The sequence below is a fragment of the Schistocerca nitens genome, chromosome 5 (assembly GCF_023898315.1).
Source record: "Schistocerca nitens isolate TAMUIC-IGC-003100 chromosome 5, iqSchNite1.1, whole genome shotgun sequence".
Classification (NCBI taxonomy): domain Eukaryota; kingdom Metazoa; phylum Arthropoda; class Insecta; order Orthoptera; family Acrididae; genus Schistocerca; species Schistocerca nitens.
Window position 1 is genome coordinate 365,939,105 of NC_064618.1, and position 18,122 is coordinate 365,957,226.

General features: G+C 43.5%; 1 protein-coding gene and 1 pseudogene across 1 annotated transcript in view; one reads left to right on the top strand and one right to left on the bottom strand.

The window, feature by feature from the left end:
- The window catches only part of LOC126259233 (irregular chiasm C-roughest protein), a 1,966,280-nt gene that overhangs the window by 399,882 nt on the left and 1,548,276 nt on the right, over positions 1-18,122 (top strand). The window lies entirely within an intron of this gene.
- LOC126261443 (5S ribosomal RNA) lies at positions 4,973-5,090 on the bottom strand (annotated as a pseudogene).

Here is an 18,122-nt window from a genome sequence, read left to right on the forward strand (position 1 = left end):
TGTACAAGAGCCAAGAGGGACAAATAACAATATAAGACCAAGAACTAAGTTTTGAAATTAGAAAGGATATAAGACGGTGTTTTGGTCTTTCGATCCTATTGTTCAAGCCATACTTCAAAGAAGCAGTGACGGAAATGAAAGAAAGATTCAAGAGTGCAATTAAAATTAAAAATGAAAGGATATCAATGATAAGATTTGCTGATGATACTGCTGTCTTCAGTATAAGTAAAAAAGAATTGCGCGATGGTCTCAATGGAATGAACAGTCTAATCCGTAGAGAATATGGACTGAGAGTAAATCGAAGAAAGACCAAAGTAATGAGAAGTAGCAGAAATGTGAACTGAAGTGGACTGACAAGGCAGCCAGTCCACAGAGACGGGTAGCCGAGAGGGCTGCACTTACACACACGCCGACTGGCGCGAAGTCTGGAACAGGATTCGTAATGAATGTGATAAAGAAAAGAACGTAGCTACTAGAACACTTAACTTTTATATCGTCCTTTGGTATACAGCATTCTTGATGATACATGCAATGGTACAAATGGCGCCTTGCTAGGTCGTAGCCATTAACTTAGCTGAAGGCTATTCTGTCTCTCGGCAAATGAGAGAAAGGCTTCGTCAGTGTAGTCGCTAGCAACGTCGTCGTACAACTGGGGCGAGTGCTAGTACGTCTCTCTAGACCTGCCGTGTGGTGGCGCTCGGTCTACGATCACACAGTGGCGACACGCGGGTCCGACATGTACTAATGGACCGCGGCCGATTTAAAGCTACCACCTAGCAAGTGTGGTGTCTAGCGGTGACACCACATGAACAGTGAGAAACGATATTGGTGATGACGAAGTAGATAAAGTTAAAGAATTCTGCTACCTAGGCAGCAAAATAACCCACGACAGACGGTGCAAGGAGGACATAAAAATCAGAAAACCCGTGGCAAAAATGGCATTCTGGCCAAGAGAAGTCTAGTAATATCAAACATAGGCCTTAATTTGAGGAAGAAATTTCTGAGAATGTACGTTTGGAGCACAGGATTGTATGGTAGTGAAACACGGACTATGGGAAAACCCGAACAGAAGAGTATCGAAGCATCTGTTAAGATGGTTCAAATGGCTCTGAGCACTATGGGACTTAACATCTTAGGTCATCAGTCCCCTAGAACTTAGAACTACTTAAACCTAACTAACCTAAGGACATCACACACATCCATGCCCGAGGCAGGATTAGAACCTGCGACCGTAGCAGTCGCGCGGTTCCGGACTGCGCGCCTAGAACCGCGAGACCACCACGGCCGGCATCTGTTAAGACATCATGGAATAACTTCCATGGTACTAGAGGTAGATGTGCCACACAGAGACTGGAATACATCCAGCAAATAATTGAGTACCTAGGTTGCAAGTGCTGTTTTTAAATGAAGAGGCGGGCACAGGAGTGGAATTCGTGACGGGCAGCATCAAACCTGCCAGGAGACTGATGTCTCAAATAAAAAGACCATAATTTTTTCTGAGTAATATTTGTAATTTTAGTAAACCACTGAGGCATATAATAAGTGAATGCCATAACTGAAAAATGGAATAAGAGAATATATTAAACTTCTCTTACAGAGACGGTTAGAGCTCGAAAGTCTGAAAAGTGTCCCAACATACAACACTTCCCCTCCTGCCGGTTTAACTTCTCAGGAGTTGGCTTACTGTATGTTAAAAGGGAAATACTGTCACCCAGGAAAAATATACATTTTTAGTCGCTTCTGAAATATCAACTTTATATTTCACTCTATATGTTTGATTATGATACTGCAAGCTCCCAACGACTGGTATTTAGATCGTAAATGTCGTTAATTCTCCCTGTCTGTGGCAGGCTGAGAAGGGGAGTTTGCTTAATTTTATCAGCAGGGATTCCTTTTATTCATTTTTATATAAGCCTGCTGTGGAGAAGGATCTTATGCACACTTTTTCTCTCTCGGCAGAGTAACCTTCCCTGACCATTCTGCCCGCTTTAGAATTGATGTTTAGGTCCATCAAAGTTCAGAATACAATCTTATCGATTGAATTTGAAGTCGCAACGGATAACGCAATTGTAATTTTGGGGATGGTCAGAGAAAACTACATCCTGCACGAATCTAGTCTTGTGCCGATAATTTTAATAAAGGGGCAGCGTGATTGATGTGATTCTCTGTTCTTAGGTATGGTTTAAATGAGCAAGCAGAGAACGGAAATTACTTCGAAAAACAAAGTTAATTTTATTTTAACCAACATTAGACAAAAATTAACGAAGTTACTTCTTAACAATCTTTTGAATACACATTAGCTATCGACAAAGATTATTTACTATGCACATAGATTATTTCTTCTTTGAATTACAAACCGTGTTGCCTTTGATTTCCATCGTCCTGTGGGGGAATGGAAAATCTTGGAGAGCACATGGTCACTACTACAATGCTGATACATGCACATGCACTAAGTTATCACTGAAATGCAAATATCGTAACTATTTCTCTATGCAGATTTTCTATGTACAGTGGATGGCATCGAGCAGGACTCGTGGCTGGTATCTGCAGCGCGACGGGCTTGAATATGAAACCATTCATCTTAGAAAAGCTACACTCGTCACTAAATTTTCAATAAGTTGTTAAACATCGACACACGCTAGCATAGGCCGGCCGCGGTGGTCTCGCGGTTCTAGGCGCGCAGTCTGGAACCGTGCGACTGCTACGGTCGCAGGTTCGAATCCTGCCTCGGGCATGGATGTGTGTGATGTCCTTAGGTTAGTTAGGTTTAAGTAGTTCTAAGTTCTAGGGGACTAATGACCACAGCAGTTGAGTCCCATAGTGCTCAGAGCCATTTGAACACGCTAGCATAAATGTTCAGCAATCACAAAAACTGGCAACAACTCCCTCTATTAGCTTTCTCGGCGATTGCAGTTTGAAACTGTGCACCACGTGGCGGGTCGTAACGGAAATCTCGAACGGGGAAGATTATTCTTATAGAGGATAAATTGAACAAAAGTCAATAAATGGTTCTTAATTAATCAACCGCGAAAAAGCCTCTGATAAATAAATTGTTAACATTAAACATATTTAAACATTCAAATACCTTTGTCCTGATTTCGACGCAGCGTTCTGAAGGAACGTCTGGTCGCTTACCTGTCTTCCAAAAAACTCCCCGTAACCGTTGCGCGGCTCTTTCTCCCGAGCAGCGCGAGGTGGTGGGGGAGGCCCATGACCAACCTCTGGTAAGAAAACTTTCTTTTAGACTTTCGCACCTCTGGTCGAACCATCCTGTTCCTTCTCTTTGCCTTCCACTGACTGTGTTAAAGTTGGTAGAAGATTCTGAGACCGACTACATCTGTGGTTTGTCTGCTACCACACTCAAAACATTCACACCTGACCACGTACTTTAAGGAGAGGTGGGGAAATGTAAGTAGAGACACAGGACGTGCATATTGTAATGAGAATAAAAGACTTTGATCCGTAATTGTTTCTACATGCATGTAATTTGCGGCTGAGATTATTTCATTGTTCATTAATTATGTAAAGTAATTGAATTTACGCAAATAATGTCTATCAGCTGATAGTAACATAACACTGATTTTAACTATTTAACGAAACGTATTGTGATGTTACAATACAAATGTATGAAATTGCTTAACTAAAATGATACGCGATGTGTGCTTGCTATGACGTCACCAAACTTCAAATTACTACCGAAAGCGAAAGCTTCACAGTCCGTGGTTTCCCAGAGCTGCTGAAAAAACGCTTTTCGTGGACGTCAGCGGTTGTAATTAGCCGGAGGTCGGAGGGAAGGCGCTCACAGAAACCGGAAGCGGCGACCGGTCCTTTGATCAGCGGGGCACCTTAATGCCGGCCCGCGGTCTCAAAGAACCGCGAACTGCCGGCGGCCGAGGTGACGCCAGCGCGCGGTGGAAGGGCCCGCGCCGATATTGGAGCACCGCTCCGCCCAACTAATTGTTTATCTTCCTCCACAATGACGCAACGTCATACGGCTCAGCGGCCTGAGCGTAAAAGGAAACCCAAATTTTTGTGTGTGTCAACTGCAGTGGAGACATCATCACAGTTTTAATTACTGGTTCTGTTTCACTTTCTTTTGCACTACAATACGATTTCCATTTCATGTGGTACTGCTAATCTACATGGATATGAGTAGCACACTGTCAGCAAGGCCACACATGTAACATTTCTAACTCTAAAGATAAATGGAAGTCTTCACTGGAAATGTATGTAGGTTTAGAAAAATCTTTTGATCATACTGACTGGGATGCTCTACTGGAAAACGTGCAGGTAGCGTGGATAATGCACAGGGAATGATAGGCTATACACAGCTTTACAGAAACCAGACTACAGGCACAAGAAATAAGAATCGAACGACACACAGAGGAAGCGACGGTTGAGAAGGAATTCAGCTTTTCTTCTGTTCTTTTTTTATCAATGAGTCTTCTGACTGATTTGATGAAGTCCGCCACGGATTTCTCTCCTGTGCCCACCTTTTCATCTCAGATTAGCACTTGCCACTTGCAACCTGTGTTCTGAGTTATTTGACGGACATATTCCACTTTCTGTCTTCCTCTACAGTTTTTACTCTCTATAGCTCCCTCTAGTACAATGGAAGCAGAAATATGAGAGGGAAGTGCAGAGAGAAGATACAAAAAGCTTTGAGGTTGGTCGAGGACATTGAAATTGTGATAATGATGGGAAAGGACTTGGTAGGTAAGTTGAATGGAAGGGATAGTGTCTTGGAAAGCGTTTTTGAGATGGCACTAAAGCACTCCGTCTTCAGGCTACGAGTGGCCTACCGGGAGCATCCGACCGCCGTGTCATCCTCAGAAGAGGATGCGGAGAGGAGGGGCGTGGGATCAGCACACCGCTCTCCCGGTCGTTATGATGGTATTATTGACCGAAGCCGCTACTATTCGGTCGAGTAGCTCCTAAATTGGCATCACGATGCTGAGTGCACCCCGAAAAATGGCAACAGCGCATGGCGGCCTGGATGGTCATCCATCCAAGTGCCGACCACACCCGACAGCGCTTAACTTCGGTGATCTCACGGGAACCGGTGTATCCACTGCGGCAAGGCCGTTGCCTTTTTAAGGTGGACATAACAAAATTAAAACAAGGGCAATTGAATGTAGCTGATATAAATCAGACTGTTTCTAAATGACTTTAGAAAAAAAAGCTGATGGTAACCATTAAAGTAGCTATACTTGCAATAATGTTTTTGGATTGTCAGTGAAAACGAAAATATTAATAAGTGTTGTCTAATACATTGGTGATCTGCTGAAACGGTTAGGTTCAGCTACTTATGCTATTAGGGTTATTGCAAATTTTGGTTATAAACATATCAGTAAATTAGCCTTCTATGCCTATTTTCATTCACTGCTTTCCATTGGCATCATATTTTGGGGTAATCCATCACTAAGAGAGAAAGTATTCAATGCACAAAAGCGTGTAATTAGAATAAAAGCTGGAGTGAACCGAAACTCTCCTTGCATACATTTATTTAAGTAACTCTGAATAATCACAGTGCCCTCTCAGCTTATATACACTTATGAAATTTGTTATTAATAACCCATACCAGTGCAAAAACAATAGCGAAGTCATAGCTACAACACTATAAGAAAGGATGATCTTCACTATTCCGGGTTAAATCTGACTTGAAAGGAGCGAATTATGATGCCACAAAAATCTTTGGTCTTTTGCCAAATAGCATTATAAGTCTGACAGATAGCCAACCAAAATTTAAAAACAATTTAAAAGAATTTCTGAATGACAACCTCTTCTATTCAATAGATGAATTTTATATATGAAGTAGTAACTGAAAGAAAATTAATTATATTGTGTAAAGAAAATTTACGTTAAACTGATACGTTCCACATCATTACGAAATGTCGTATTCATGATTAATGCTGATATCCAATCTACAAGAATCTGCATACAAGTTTAGATACAGAAATCCTGAGGGGAAGGATGTGAAACCTGATAACAATAGACTGAATACGGCGAGAAAGAATACGAGATTCAGCTATATGGCTTTTTCCGATACTTGCTGCTACTCCGTTGTATTACAAGTATTCGCAGTTGTCATATACCTTGTTATGTACGTACATAGGTGTAAGAGATCACAATTCACAAAAGGCAAGACAAGGCACTAATGGGTTCCGGTATGATAGCTGTACTGTTAAGAGTAAACGAAAGAGTTTCAACACATGTAAGATATCGATAATGACGGTTATTTTGTCGCAGTATCAAGTTCAAGGTCATTTTAGAAACAAAATATTTAGTATCATACTAATAGGTGACGACGTAAGCGTGGAAATAATTGTTACTTTTCTAGTTCTTTAACTGCTGCAGGCACATCCCCTAAGTAGAAATAAATGACGACAGGGTACACTGGTATTCTGAAGATGTAAAATAAAGTGTTTGAAGCAGACAGATCAGATAACTGAAAAACGAATGTTCGCAGCTTGCGTTAATTCCGAGTGCAGAACAAGAGGAAGTTTTAAAACAGCCATTATCCCAGCACAAACGAGAGGAAGAGAGAGAGAGAGAGAGAGAGAGAGAGAGAGAGAGAGAGAATGGAGGGGGAGAGTAGAAGGAGGAAGAGGCAAAGTTTTCACAGACCATCGCTTCGACGCCATCCGGATACCGTGCTTTTTGCCCCCCTCTAGTCGAGATGTCGCTACACACCGATCTACACCTCAGCCATTGCGATGGCCGTGGTTTTATTTTTCCCTGTTCTGTCTGCTCAAGAGACGTCAAATCAAAGTGACAACACAAGAGGAGATTACAAGATGCTTCGAATGCGACAGCCTCCAGGACAGCGAGAACGGGTTTGTTGCGTGTGTCAAGTGCCCGTCGTCTGCGGACTGGCGACGCGACAGAGCGTTGCTGCTGCGAGACGGGAGCCGGTTATTTATGAGTAACTGCGCTGCCGTAGTTTATTTCCCACCTGGCTTCCATGAATCATGAGAGGTAAATGTCACGACGCATTTTTAATAATGGATGAAGCTGGTCCTTGTCACCTCTGTGATGGCTAGACTCTCTGTCTCTCTCTCTCTCTCTCTCTCTCTCTCTCTCTCTCTCTATCTATCTATCTATCTATCTATCTCTATCTCCTCCCTAAATATTCCAGATGTGACATGAGGTGTGTGGATGAACAAAACTGCTCTGATCTTAAAAATAACCGTTTATTGATGTTTTCAACCTATACCTCAGTACAAGCTTCGTGAGAGCGATTAAAGTACTTTGTACATACAATTAGAACGTTTCCTCCTTTTCGTCCTACGTCTGTTTGTTTTCGAAAGTGACTACAGTTCTTTGTTTGATAAATGTGTCCGATATTTTCTACAGGCTTCTCTCCATTAGTTATTCTCAGGATATTCGTTCTTTACCCTGTCCGCTGACCAGTTGCAAGATTAATCGAATGAATGAAACCCGCTTGTGGATAATAAAGAAAATTTCATGAAAAACGGTTCGTATCGAGTTAGTAGCTTAAATTAGCTGTCTACCTGAGTATATAACGTGCGTTACTCAGTCAACAACAATGATTTGGGCATCAGACCAGATACACTGTAAGTAGGCTGTTTAGGTTTTTATGTTGGTAACGCCACGTAGCGCTCTGTATGAAAATCACTGGCTGTGCTGTGTGCAGTCTGTGGCTGGTTGGCATTGTTGGAATATTCGCTATTGTAGTGTTGGGCAGTTGAATGTGAACAGCGCGTAGCGTTGCGCAGTTGGAGATGAGCCGCCAGCACTGGTGGATATGGGGAGTGAGTTGGCGGAGCTTTGAGAGCGGATGATCTGGACGTGTGTCCATTAGAGAGAGTAAATTTGTAAGACTGGATGTCATGAACTGATAGTTAGTGCCTTCAGTAGTTAGAAACTTTTATTACCTGGCAGTATTGGCGCTCTCTGTATTGCAGTAGTTCGAGTAACGAAGGTTTTTGTGAGGTAAGTGATTCATGAAAGGTATAGGTTATTGTTAGTCAGGGCCATTCTTTTGTAGGGATTATTGAAAGTCAGATTGCGTTGCGCTAAAAATATTGTTTGTCAGTTTAGTGATGATCAGAATAAGTAAAGACAGAAGTGTCTGAGTACGTTCAGTTTTGCTCAGCTGTTTGAAAATCAAATAATGTAAGAGGTTTTCCAGCACTGTCATTTATAAAATGTTTCTAAGGGGATGTTTCAACACATTCTGTACGAAAGGGGCTTTAATCCCTGTATGAACTTCAAACATCAGGGTTTTCGTAATTTTACGGGATGGTCCAACTGAAAAGGGCAGTCTCATTTCCCATATCTTCGTGTCCCTCTGTCTCTTCCGTCTATAGCGACCTCGTCGTCGACGGAACGTTAAAGTGTAATCTTCCTCCCTTCTGCAACGTTAAGTACATATGGGCGAGCTGTTCGAAAGGAAGGAGGTAAGGAAAATTTGTTCCACAGCTGAACCCTAAACGGCGGACCAAGAGCGCACCGTCCTCGGTCCAGCATAGTGACCGCTATGACCCAGTCCACCCAAGTACAAAGGTGAACAGCGCTTGGCTGGACCTTAAGGCAAGTTCTTGGAGAAGGTAGACCTGTCTCTGATACCGTCTGTTATTCGGTCGTGCGAGTGACAGATTCTGGGTGCTAAACGGCCGCTAAAGTACTTTAACAATCGATGGGACTTAACTATCGTGAGGTCTGAATATGCTCCAAAGCAGAACTTCACCTTTTTCCGATTTCATCATGAAACAGAGTGCAGACAGAGTATGTCTTCCTATTTGTTATTTCGCGTGCGTTTGTTTGTAAATCGACTTACTGAATCCTGAATTACACTCCTGGAAATGGAAAAAAGAACACATTGACACCGGTGTGTCAGACCCACCATACTTGCTCCGGACACTGCGAGAGGGCTGTACAAGCAATGATCACACGCACGGCACAGCGGACACACCAGGAACCGCGGTGTTGGCCGTCGAATGGCGCTAGCTGCGCAGCATTTGTGCACCGCCGCCGTCAGTGTCAGCCAGTTTGCCGTGGCATACGGAGCTCCATCGCAGTCTTTAACACTGGTAAAATGCCGCGACAGCGTGGACGTGAACCGTATGTGCAGTTGACGGACTTTGAGCGAGGGCGTATAGTGGGCATGCGGGAGGCCGGGTGGACGTACCGGCGAATTGCTCAACACGTGGGGCGTGAGGTCTCCACAGTACATCGATGCTGTCGCCAGTGGTCGGCGGAAGGTGCACGTGCCCGTCGACCTGGGACCGGACCGCAGCGACGCACGGATGCACGCCAAGACCGTAGGATCCTACGCAGTGCCGTAGGGGACCGCACCGCCACTTCCCAGCAAATTAGGGACACTGTTGCTCCTGGGGTATCGGCGAGGACCATTCGCAACCGTCTCCATGAAGCTGGGCTACGGTCCCGCACACCGTTAGGCCGTCTTCCGCTCACGCCCCAACATCGTGCAGCCCGCCTCCAGTGGTGTCGCGACAGGCGTGAATGGAGGGACGAATGGAGACGTGTCGTCTTCAGCGATGAGAGTCGCTTCTGCCTTGGTGCTAATGATGGTCGTATGCGTGTTTGGCGCCGTGCAGGTGAGCGCCACAATCAGGACTGCATACGACCGAGGCACACAGGGCCAACACCCGGCATCATGGTGTGGGGAGCGATCTCCTACACTGGCCGTACACCACTGGTGATCGTCGAGGGGACACTGAATAGTGCACGGTACATCCAAACCGTCATCGAACCCATCGTTCTACCATTCCTAGACCGGCAAGGGAACTTGCTGTTCCAACAGGACAATGCACGTCCGCATGTATCCCGTGCCACCCAACGTGCTCTAGAAGGTGTAAGTCAACTACCCTGGCCAGCAAGATCTCCGGATCTGTCCCCCATTGAGCATGTTTGGGACTGGATGAAGCGTCGTCTCACGCGGTCTGCACGTCCAGCACGAACGCTGGTCCAACTGAGGCGCCAGGTGGAAATGGCATGGCAAGCCGTTCCACAGGACTACATCCAGCATCTCTACGATCGTCTCCATGGGAGAATAGCAGCCTGCATTGCTGCGAAAGGTGGATATACACTGTACTAGTGCCGACATTGTGCATGCTCTGTTGCCTGTGTCTATGTGCCTGTGGTTCTGTCAGTGTGATCATGTGATGTATCTGACCCCAGGAATGTGTCAATATAGTTTCCCCTTCCTGGGAAAATGAATTCACGGTGTTCTTATTTCAATTTCCAGGAGAGTATTTTCGGGTGGAGAATATTTCGTGTATTGTGATCATCAAATGGACTTAGTTTTTCGCTTCTCTTTAGATCGGGGATTCCTGCTACCATGCTCTTAACGCTCTGTATCCAACTTTATTGCATTTCATAACATTATTTCTGTCTATATTGTACTGGTTATCGTAGGACCACTTTCCGTATATCTGACGTATACTCTCTTGAATAAAATTATTTAGTAGAATTCTCTGATGATGTCTGCGTTAATTATTGACCTTAGAATAATAATGCCCATTCTATTAATTCTTCATTTGTCTTTTTTTCAATATTTCTGTTTTATATATATATATATATATATATATATATATATATATATATATTCCCGTTAACTTGTAGACTACGAGTATTTGATTGCAGCATCACAGCTATAGGTTTACTATCTGCAGGGAATTAGCTGCTGGGTATGCAAGAAAACATGTGCAGCTCGACCCTACGACAGTATCGAGCTATTCATTTTAAACAGAGCCGTACATAGCCCAGTTACATAAGGTGTTACAAAAATGGTTCAAATGGCTCTGAGCACTATGGGACTTAATAACTGAGGTCATCAGTCCCCTAGAACTTAGAACTACTTTAACCTAACTAACCTAAGGACATCGCACACATCCTTGCCCGAGGCAGGATCGAACCTGCGACGGTAGCAGTCTCACAGTTCCGGACTGAAGCGCCTAGAACCGCTCGGCCACCGGGGCCGGCTAAGATGTTAGCAACGTTAGGTGAAGTCGCAACTTGTTTGCTCCATGGAATGGTGGTTAGGGAAACTGCTCAGCAGAATATCCTTCCTTCCTTCCTTCCAAGATGCAAACTCCTCACATTAGGAAGACGGTGGCTTTTAATATCGTTCGAAATTAATAAGGGAGTGAAACCATACGAAAGTTGCACTACAATTCTTTGGCTGTACAGTACAAGTAGACCACATAATGAAAATTTCTACTACTGCGTTGATCAAAGAAAATTTGGCTTAACAAATGTACTGGCTGTGGAACGCGCGTAGCTATCAAATGACGATTCCGCTGACTCGTGTAAGCCGCTAAATGAAAAATTTATTGAAGAAAATGCAGGAAAACCCTCTGTAATGTGCGATACGAACTACTCTAGTTCATTTCAGTATGCGGAACTGCCCGCAGTGGTGCGATGACCAAGGTAGGATGAAAGAAAGCATATAAGATTTCTTAATTACATCTATGTCCGAATAAACTCCATTAAGCAAAACTTATTTTTTCAGATGTTAGTATCCACTTGAGAAATTGAATTCAGCCACTAAGAGTCTTCCTCCTTCGTTTGACTGAATAACGCAAATAACCAACACTACACAGCTTAAAAGTAAAATATATTCACGTTTGTGGAAAAATTGTAAGTAGTCTGTGTAGTGGACTGACAAGGCAGCCAGTCCACAGTGACGGGTAACCGAAAGGCACGCGTACACACACGCCGACTGGCGTGAGGTCTGAAACAGGATACGTGATGAAAGCTATAAAGAAAAGAACGGAGCTTCTCGTATACTTAACTTTAATTCCTTGTGGTACATTTCTCTTGATAATACAAGTGAGACTCTCTCCAGATATGGTTAATGGAGCCTTGCTAGGTCGTAGTCATGGACTTAGCTGAAGGCTATTCTAACTGTCTCTCGGCAAATGAGAGAAAGGCTTCGTACGTGTAGTCGCTAGCAATGTCGTCCGTACAACTGGGGCGAGTGCTAGTCAGTCTCTCTAGACCTGCCGTGTGGTGGCGCTCGGTCTACGATCACACAGTGGCGACACGCGGGTCCGACATGTACTAATGGACCGCGGCCGATTTAAATCTACCACCTAGCAAGTGTGGTGTCTAGCGGTGACACCACAGTCTGTATAGGATTTTATGTTGGTAACGCCATGTCGCGCTCTATATGAAAATCACTGACTGTGCTCTGTGGAGTCTGTGGCTGGTTTGCATTGTTGGAATTTGCTATTGTAGTGTTGGGCAGTTGGATGTGAACAGCGCGTAGCGTTGCGCAGTTGGAGGTGAGCCGCCAGCAGTGGTGGATGTGGGGAGAGAGATGGCAAAATTTTGAGAGCGGACGATCTGGACATGTGTCCATCAGAAAGAGTAAATTTGTAATACTGGATATCATGAACTGAAATATGTATATATGTGATCACTTTTGATCATTATTAAGGTAAATACATTGTTTGTTCTCTATCAAAATCTTTCATTTGCTAACTGTGCCTATCAGTAGTTAGTGCCTTCAGTAGTTAGAATCTTTTATTTAGCTGGCGCTATTGGTGCTCGCTGTATTGCAGTAGTTCGAGTAACGAAGGTTTTGTGAGGTACACTTATAGTTATTGTTAGTCGGGGCTATTCTTTTGTAGAGATTAGTGAAGGTCAGATTGCGTTGCGCTAAAAATATTGTATGTCAGTTTAGTGTTCATCAGAATAAGTAAAGAGACAAATGTCTGAGTACGTTCACTTCTGCTCAGCTGTTTGAAAATCAAATAATGTAAGAGGTTTTCCAGCATTTTCATTTTTAAATTTTTCTAAGGGGACGTTTCATAAAACTGAAATATTTTAATACGGGAAACTCCCCACCGCAGCCCCCTCAGATTCAGTGGTTAGAGGGCGCAGTGTACAGATCGTCAAAAATCGAACACAGATCAAGCATGAAAACGGGAAGAAGGTTTAGTCCACTATGAAAAAAAAGGAAAGTACAAGCTGTGAACGGTCCAAGCACAAGAAGTACAACATAGAGCAATGTGGAAGCGCCACCTCGTCATGGCTAAGCGGTGGGCTGCAAGGCGGGAGAGCCATATTCAATCCTCCCTCGTGCCAATATTATTATTATGATTTTTTTCCGCCGTTCGATGTACTCAAATTTGTTTCTGTTTCGTGGCGAAACGTCCCCTTGCAGCAACGAGGAGTGAGGAAGCGACCTATAATGTCAGTTGATTGTGTACAACTTCTCTATCTGCAGCCGAAAGGAACTGGCTTTCGAAAGGGAACTGCAAACGTTTGATGACAAGGTGACAAGCCAACCGAATCTCCCACTGGAAAACACGTCTGGCGTGTCATATACGTCGTTAGTGACAGTACGTGTGTAGTGTGATAGGAATCTCTTATCGACGCACTTAACTTGCACGCCAAGTGCTTGAGTGAGTTATGCCTCCTTGCCCGATTTAGCTGTTCGTATGATTTTGAATCTGGTCACTCCCAAGGAAATTATGAAAACATAATAGTTTGTCACTTAAGCTACAACAAATGAACGCAACACTTTCACAGCCATACAAGTTTTACCCTGTGCTCTATGAAAACATACATCTTTATATATTTGGAAGTTGCTTTCCGTTCTGGATGTTTTGCCTCTTGAATTCCTTTATTGTAACATAGTTCACACTACCGTTTATTTGTTGTTTTCGTTTTTGTGAGACGTCTACGCTGCATCTCGCCTGCTCTCACAATTCGTCACATTTACTTGCGACGGTAGCGTACTCTTATCACTTGACTCTTATTCTATAACCATTGTATAGTATGACAAATGCCAAGACTAGAGAACGAAAACAAACTTGTCAATGTGCGAACGGATAGTTCATAGTCTCGTGAAAAAAAAAAATATGTCTCGAGGGAGTTTTGAACACAGCTTGTCCGCTTTGCAGACCAACACTGTGACCATTTCTTGTATCTCATTTTGTTCGTAACTCATCGTTGTATTTGTTAGGCTCGCACGTCCTAAGACACTTGTTTAAGTTCAGCATTGACCGAACTGGCTGAGCTTCCGTGCCGGCGTTTGACTACGATGCCGTCGCTCTCCCACTTCACTGTTTCTGTTTTGCTTCTTTTTCCACATTTCAGTACACCTTCTTTGTTTTCGTGCTTAATCTGTGTACAGCTTTGTCGGGCTATCCATTGGGCCATCTTACGATTGGTTACAATTAAATGTGAGGGCGGTGCGCTGAAGAGTTTCCCTTGTAAGTAGAGGTTACGCTATCGTTCAGCCTTTGAAGCAAATGAAAACTGTAGCTCCGAAGTTATCACATATTCGCAATAGCTCTACGTCTGGATCTGACTCTCTATTTTTTCTACCGTTCTCAATTTTTTACATGAATTGATGATCTACGGCTATGAAGAAGTAAAACTTAATCTGCAAGGGACTCTTATATTACAGAGAAAGGAACAGTTCTCAGTTTTCATAACGAAGCTGGAAGAAGTTTGAAACGTACCGTAATGACCTGAAGCTGTTCCTCTTGCTCTTTTGACATGTCACAAATGAATACGTTACCTGGCTTTTATCGTTCTGTCTTCTATTTTATTCTTTTATATATTAATGGGACGTATGCAGTTGAACGGAATGGATAGCGTCTTGAAAGGAGGATATAAGATGAACATCAAGGAAAGCAAAACGATGATAATGGAATGTAGTCGAATTAAGTCGGGTGATGCTGAGGGAATTAGATTAGGAAATGAGACACTTAAAGTACTAAAGGAGTTTTGCTATTTGGGGAGCAAAATAATTGATGATGGTCGAAGTAGAGAGGATATAAAATGTAGACTGGCAATGGCAAGGAAAGCATTTCTGAAGAAGAGAAATTTGTTAACATCGAGTATAGATTTAAGTGTCAGGAAGTCGTTTCTGAAAGTATTTGTATGGAGTGTAGCCATGTATGGAAGTGAAACATGGACGATAAATAATTTGGACAGGAAGAGAGTAGAAGCTTTCGAAATGTGGTGCTACAGAAGAATGCTGAAGATTAGATGGGTAGATCATATAACTAATGAGGAGGTATTGAATAGAATTGGGGAGAAGAGAAGTTTGTGGCACAACTTGACTAGAAGAAGGGATCGGTTGGTAGGACATGTTCTGAGGCATCAAGGGATCACCAATTTAGTATTGGAAGGCAGCGTGGAGGATAAAAATCGTAGAGGGAGACCAAGAGATGAATAGACTAAGCAGATTCAGAAGGATGTAGGTTGCAGTAGGTACTGGGAGATGAAGAAGCTTGCACAGGATAGAGTAGCATGGAGAGCTGCATCAAACCAGTCTCAGGACTGAAGACCACAACAACAACAATAGTAAAACCTCCAGCAATAGTTGAATTAGTATTTTCCGGAGCAGTAAACGCAGTTAAATGGGAAATCTTTAGAGAGAGTTAGTAATGGATAGAGCGTATAAGACTAGGACGAGATAGAAAGGAGTCTAAGATCATGTCGAACCAAACGAAGGTTGAAATGCAAAATCGCAATATTTAGAGTGCACATTACGACGGCTATCATGTTTCAACAGAAAGCTCAATCAACGCACCATGTAGTAATACAACGAACTACAATCAGTCTAATTTTTGCAGCCCCTTTCTCCTCTGAGAATATAGTGATTAAATTTATTCCTCGATCGACAGCCCATAGATCACAGAAAATGTTTCGGTTCAGAAAACCTGTCTCTTCCTGCTACGCAGCCCACTCGCCTAGAGATTACGAACAAACAAGCAGGCGGGCTGAAACGTCGCAGAGTCGTCGCCTATAGGAAGGGAACATGGCGGCTGTCCCTTGGCAGGGATTGTCGCAGTGTGTCTGTGCGGGAGGCACGCCGGCGCTGAGCTGGATTTCGGCACCCCCGCGGAAGTTCTCGTACGACATCGCCCGTATTTAGGAGCCAAGACAAACACTCTAATGAGGGCTTCTCCGTCTATACGTTCGGTTGCAAGTGTGTGTGTGTGTGTGTGTGTGTGTGTGTGTGTGTGTGTATGTGTGTGTACGCACATTCGAGCTTTATGTATGTAGAGGAGGGAGCGGCGCGCTGCAATGCCTGATGTAGCGAAATGAACCAAGGGTGACTCTACAGTCTGTCATACATACATATTCACTTGAAGCAGAGAGATATCAAGCTTGTATCCGGAAAGGTAACACTCGAGATATTGAATTTAACCTGCAAAAGTAGAAAATAAAAAAAATGTATCACCTGATGCAGGTAAAAGGGAAAAAAATATAGACGTCTAAAAATTAGGCTAACAGTACGTGCAAATGGCAAAGCAGTAATGGATAAAGCACGTAGGGGTACGTATGAGTATGTGAAATAAAGATACCGCATATAGGGAAATTAAAGAAAAGTTTGGGAAAAAAAGAGCTGCATATCAAGAGCTCAGATGGCAAGCCCGTACTTAGCAAAGAAGGTAAGATTAAAACGTTGAAGGAATAGAGAGAGGATCTACGTGAAAGTCCAGGGTGACTGTAATTAATTTCCCGCTGTTTGAGAGGCCCCCATGAAAAACGAGTAATCGTAGAACAATGAAATTTTGCACAAGGATTTGTAAGGACATGCGGAAGATAACTAACGAATGACTATTGAAAGAAGCATATTTTAATTTCTACATGAGAGGGTAAGGTTTGTTAACTGCGTACCATGTTTAAGTTCCAGGTTACGGACGTTGCTCAGTGTGAAAACTGTCTGCACCTACGACAGCCTTGAACCGCACTACAGATTGCTGTAAGGCTGCACGAAAAATCTCAGGTGGGACTCTGGCTGCGTCCCTCGCTATGCTCATCTTCAACCTCCAACGTGTGTTAGTGTCTCGTTGATAAATTCTTTCCTTCAGGAAACCCCAAAGCTAGAAATCACACGAGCACAAACCTGCTGGTCTCGGTGCCCACGCAGCCTAGAACGATCGGCCAATGATACGTTTTTCTCCAAGTGTATTGCGGAGGAACCGAATGACCTCACGAGCAGCGTGAGTTGGAGTTTCATCATGAATCAAAACAAATGAGTCCAAAGCATCCTCCCCCATCCCTTCCCTACCCGAAGCAAATCACAGTAGCGTGTGCTGTTCACGATGCATACCCTTAGCCCTTGGGGTCCGAATTCCTCCTACGTTCCCGTACTAATATCGGCATCTATGGGCAAGTTATGAAACTGTCTAAACAACACTCCTATAAAGTTGGGTTCCCAAACGGTAAATAGTTTCCCGTCTACACTGGCTTAAGTATCGATTTTTAATTATAACCACGCTGTAGTCCCATGCTCAGGGAATAAGTGTAGGGGAGCAGAAGCAGGAAAGCGGATTACCGTTCTGGGCAAGGTTCTAGTGGAGCCAGTTTGCCGTTGCCTTTCGGCGACCTCTTTTGAAGTGCCAAGTGCGTATCTGTCGTTTGGGTGATATTGATGGGTGCTTGTACAGCGTAACGTTGTGTTTGTGTTGTTATGGATGAAGGAAAGGCAGAGGGTGAGACTGGGTGTCGGTAAAGAGCCTATTCCTCTCGAGTAACACCATGGAGGCCGCCGAGCTCAACGTCCCCAACTGGCGGACGGGTCTCCATCGACAGTGTCTCATTTCCTCACTTCATGACACACTTTAGAAAGGCTTAGAATTTAATATAGGACATTGGCACAAAGATTAGCGATCAGGAACAAAATCGTGGCGTCGGTTCGTGCACAACATCCAGCACTTGCAAGAGTTTTGTAGTTATGGACGGCTATAGAGACAGCATAGCTTAATATTTCTGCAGGGGACTTCCAACGACTTTTTGAGTTCACGCTTCGTCGAGTTGCTACACTACGCATGGGAAAAGGAGGTCCGACGCTATATTAGAAGGTATCCTATTACTTCTGTCACCTTAATGTAATGCGCTCACTACTACATAGAACACTAGTGATTCTTGCAACGTATTGAGGACGTTGTAGAGGTGTCGTTCGTGGTCAAACGCAACACAACCTGCAGGCTTTGGTACCATCTGAATTTATGTGTAAACATGCATTTCTTGCTGTGTTTCAATAATTTTGTCCAGCCTTTTTGTGTTCCAGAGCAATTTAATTTCGTCGGCCTGTAATCTTAAATTTGTTTTATTTTCATTTTTTTCCATTACCTGAGATTTGCTTCCATACAGCAAAG